Source organism: Carlito syrichta, unplaced genomic scaffold, assembly GCF_000164805.1.
Source record: "Carlito syrichta isolate Samal-C Ts95f unplaced genomic scaffold, Tarsius_syrichta-2.0.1 Scaffold308816, whole genome shotgun sequence".
In the NCBI taxonomy this organism is placed as follows: domain Eukaryota; kingdom Metazoa; phylum Chordata; class Mammalia; order Primates; family Tarsiidae; genus Carlito; species Carlito syrichta.
In genome coordinates, this window is record NW_007252912.1 from 421,542 (window position 1) to 426,764 (window position 5,223).

Sequence of the window (5,223 nt, forward strand, 5' to 3'; positions counted from 1 at the left end):
CCAACTCAAAAAAAAAAAAAAAAAAGAAAAAGAAAAAGAAAAAAAAGGAATGTTGCCTAATTAACTTTGTGAGATCAATATATTCCTGATATGCAAAATGGCCAAGGACAATATGAGAAAAGAAAATAATAGGTGACCTCACTTATGAGGAGAAAGGCAAAAATTCTAAACTGAATATATATAATACATATATATTATTTTTAGAGATAGGATCTTGCTCTATCACCCAGACTGGAACACAATGGTGTGATCGTAGCTCACTGCAGCATTGAGCTCCTGGGCTCAAGGGATCCGTCTGCCTCAACCTCCCCAGTAGCTGAGACTACAGGTATCCACCACCACATGCAGCTAATTTTTTATTTTTTGTAGAGACAGAGGTCTTACTGTGTTGCCCAGGCAGGTATTGAACAGCTGGCCTCAAGCAATTCTCACACCTTAGCTTCCCAAAGTGTTGGGGATTACAGGCATGAGCCACCATGGTCAGGTTGGAAAAAAAAAAAAAAAAAAATATATATATATATATATATATCAGGACACAAGGATAGTTTAAAATTAGAAAATCTGAAGCAATTACCAAATTGACAGAGTACAGGACAATCATATAATCTCCGTAGATGCAATCAAATACCTACAGCAAACAATATCCTCGATGGTGAAATATTTGAGGCATCTCCTTTAACTCAGACATGAGAGAACTCTACCTGCTGTGGCTGATACCATTCAATGATATTTTAGCATAGTAAGATGAGAAAAATAAATAACAATAAAATTACAACGTAGTAAAAAAATTCCAATTTCATATGTAAGATGACATGACTGTCTACAAGCAAACTGTTTGAATTAAAAGAGTTTGTGAAGGAAGCTGGATATAATGTGAAATAAAACACTTAACAATTATATCTAGGAGGGAAGATGGAAAACAGGGCTTTAGCTATATGTGTAGTTTGTTTCTTTAAAAAAATTAAGAAGGGCCTGGCTCAGTGGCTCAGCCTATAACCCCAGCACTTTGGAAGGCCAAGGGGAGTGGATTGCCTGAACCCACAGTTTCAAGACCAACCCAGGCAACTTGGTGAGACCTCATCTCTACAATAAATTAAAAATTAGCAGGGCATGGTAGCACGTGCCTGTAGTTCCAGCTACTTGGAAGGCTGAGGCAGAAGGATTGCCGGAGCCCAGCAGGTGGACACTAGGGTGACCATGAGTGTGCCACTGCACTGTAGCCTGGGCAACAGTGGGACTCCAACTAAAACAAAAAAAAATTTAAGAAAAATGAGGAAAAGAAGAAGAAGGAGACAGAAAAGAAGAATGAGAAGGAGGAAGTGGAAGAGGAGATCTAAAGTGAATAAAGTAAAATCTTATTATTTTTTGATTTGGGGTCTCACTATAGCCCAGGCTGGAGAGCAATGGCATGATCATGGCTCACCACAGCCTTGACCTCTTGGGCTCAGGCAATCCTTCCTCTTCAACTTCCTGATTAACTGGGACTATAGGTGCGCAGCACCTTGCCCAGCTTATTTTTAATTTTTCTGTGGAGACGGGATCTCGCTGTGTTGCCTAGGCTGGTCTTGAACTCCTGGACTCAAGCAATCCTCCTGTGTTGGTCTCCCAAAGTGCTGGAGTTACAGATGGGAGTCACCGGGCCTGGTTTATTTGTTAAATCCAGACAGTGGCTACAGGTCTGTCTTTTATATTGTTTTCTTTTAAAAATGTTTCTATGGCCGGGCTCGGTGGCTCAGCCTGTAATCCCGCGCTTTGGGAGGCTGAGGTGAGTAGATTGCCTGAGCCCGCGGGATCAAGACCCGCCTGGGCAACTTGGCGAGACCTCATCTCTACAATAAATAAAAAAAAAATTAGCTGGGCGTGGTGGCGCGCGCCTGTAGTTCCAGCTACTTGGAAGGCTGAGGCAGAAGGATCCCCGGAGCCCAGCAGGTCGAGGCTGCGGTGGCCGGGAGCGTGCCACTGCACTCCAATCTGGGCGACAGAGTGAGACTCCAACTAAAAATAAATAAATAAATAAAATAAATAAATAAAAATTCTTCTATGTAATATACATAATACATATAGAATATTTGCAAAACATATATGTGATTTATGAAACATAATCTCAAAATAAACCTGTGATCCCTCCAACTATAAAACTAGAATTTTACCCACACCATCTTACTCCTGTGTCCTCCTTCCTGCTCCTTTGTCTTCCAGTCCACAGGTAAGCCCTATCCTAAATGTTGCCGTTATAAATTTCTTATCTTTTAAAATGGAGTTTGAGCGATCGTATTATTTTTTGTACTTTTTCATGTGTTTGAAATACTTCAAAATTTAAAAAAAGGAAAATGCATCTGATTCACAAGTGTACTGTACAGCTCTAGGAGATAGAGAAGGAAAATAATAAGCAGAAAAGAAGTGTTTGGAAAAGTCCCTTGACTCTGGTTCCTAATGCGTACCGGCTTTAGTATTCATTTATCCCTATTTCCTGAGCATCTTCCTGTGCCAGGCATGGTGCCAGGCATTGGGGTCACAGGCACTCAGTGCCATGCGGGTGATTGAGTCCCTGCTGGGATAAATTGTGTGCGGTACGGCAGCATCATGGATGGAACACAGCTGCACTCAACAGTGACCAGTATTATAATTTTGTTCATTATTTTTATTGGTTCCTAAGAAATGACACAGTTTTCAGTTGCTGAAATAAAGGGCCGGTTTCTCATTAGTCTTGCCCTTGGCTTCGCTGCGCCCAACACACGCTCATTAGAGTCTGTGTTTGCCTCTCCATACAGTTGCTGAAGCCAGCAGCCCAGGGTTTCCACAAGTCATCACTAGCAGAGGCCCGGCAGCCCGAGAGAGGCCCTTAGTGGAGCAACAAGGCATTGGAGGGCGTGTAGGGTGCCCAGAGGCCTGCAGATCTCCGGGATCCATGGAGTCTGGGAGGTGGGTGTGATTGCTCCTGCAGGAGACACACAGTCTCCCTGGGCCTCGGCCCAAGCCTGGCTTTGGCCCTCATTCCTTGCCGCTTGTTCCTCTCTGCGTCACCTTCAGCCACACAACCAAACATTTATAATGACAACAACAACAACCAAAACCAAAAAAACGACATCAAACTTGGGTAGCATTTAAGTTTGCTGTCATTGAGAATCTGTTCTTGAACTGAAAGGAATTTCATGGGGAGCAGGATTGGGGTGGGGAATGTAGGGTGTGGTTGACTTCATTATATTAGCACAAAAGAACGACTCAGTTCTTTAAAAATTCAGGAAGCCCTTGCTGCCTTGGCCAAGCATGCTAAGATGGCTCGGGGATGTGCTGATGCTCTGAGGCCTGTGGTGTCAGCTTGTGTTTTGTGGGGAAAAATGATGCGTCGACCTTCTGGCTTCCCAGCACTGTGAACAAGGCTGCTCCAGGCCTCGGGTACAAGGATGTCTTGGAGGGCGGAAGAGCCCTCCCTGGGCCTGCCACCTACAGCACACGCCAATGCCCTGGCCCTGGACTGTCCCGTAGTTCCAGTTGAAGACACAGGCTTTGAAATTCCACTGGGCTCTGACGCCAACTGGTTTCCTTCTGGTCGGGTGCCGAGGAAGACCTGGGTCAGAGATGTCCGAGCCTTTCTCCTGGGATCACATCACTGAAACTGGGCCTTGGCTCAGCAGCCTGGGAGCCTGGGAGCCTCACGTGGCCTGGTGGGGAGGAAGCTGTAAGGGTTCCCAGTCTGCCACTCCCGTCTGGTCCTTTTTTTTTCCCACCACCCCAGGCTTAGAGTTCCCTGCCAGCGTTGCTGCCTCACAGCCTGGCAAAGCCTGCTCAGACGGAAGCCTGTAATTTGTGACTCATGGCCCGTCGCCGACCATGGGTTGGCAAGCCACACACCAGGAGTGCTGAGTCACTCGGGTTTGCCTGCTCTGCTGGTGTGCAGGGACACAACCTCTTCATAGGTGTGTGGGGTGGAAATGTAAGACCCACCTTTGACGGCTGAGTGGACCTGGGCTCGGCTCCTCAGGAGAGGGCAAGGTGGGGTCGGAGCCTGTCTGCTGAGGCTGCAGCTCCCTGAAGAGAGAGAGGCTTGAGGAGAGGTCTTGGAGCCCAAGTCATGTTGCTGTATTAACTTCAGGCAGCCTCTGCCTCAGGAAGGCCCTACCTGCTCAGGTCCCCTCCCCTCAGTCCCTGTGAATGATAGGCTCCTTTCTTTGGTCTATGCCTCATCCTGCCTTGATTAGAAGGTACTTTGCATAGTCAAGGAAGGTGGAGTGGGTGGTCTGCTGAAGGTCTCTCTGGAGGCCCCAAAGAGTCAGGGTCTGGCTGGGTGCAATGGCTCATGCCTATAATCCCAGCACTTTGGGAGGCCGAGGTGGGAGGATCTCCTGAGGCCAGGAGTTCGAGACTAGCCTGGGCAAGATAGTGAGACTTTGTCTTTACAAAAAATAAAAATAAATGATAAAAAATTAAAAAATAAGAGTCAAAGTCCCTGACCAGTTGGAGACTTTGTCTTTACAAAAAATAAAAATAAATGATAAAAAATTGAAAAATAAGAGTCAAAGTCCCTGGCCAGTTGGAGGACATCCCGGCTGCTGACCTGGGCCCTCCAGCTACTCACTCAACGTTTTTCATCATTTGCTTACAAAACAGGGAAAGAAGTGAAAACAGTGAGAAACACCTTTTTAGTTTCTTCTGCCCATCAATCTGGCACGAGGTTGAAGAGAATATAAGGAAATGGGTACTGTCAGAAGCCAGTGGTCAGGACAAGGGCCCACCATTTCTGAAGGGCGTGGTAGCGTGCGCTTGTAGTTCTGGCTACTTGGAAGGCTGAGGCGGAAGGATCGCTGGAGCCCAGCAGGTTGAGGCTGCGGTGGCCGGAAGTGGCCACTGCATTTCAGTTTGGGTGACAGAGTGAGACTCCAACTCAAAAAAAAAAAAAAAAAAAAAAAAAACAGGCTTGATGTTCATCAAGTGTATAAATAATCCAACCTCAGTACTATTTGGCTACTCACAGCTGTAGGTAGGTACCAACTGATATGGAAGCCATATATTATAAACTGAAAACAATTCACAGAACCATGTGTTTAACATCCACTGAAGTAAGAAAGTCCTGTGTGTGTGTGTGTGTGTGTGTGTGTGTGTGTGTGTGTGGTGTGTGGCATGCACACATGTACTTGCACGCCCATAGGAAGGTCTAGAAGGATGTTTTCTCTGGGAGACGCTGATGATTGACAAAATGAAAAACTTTCACTTTTTTTTTTTTTT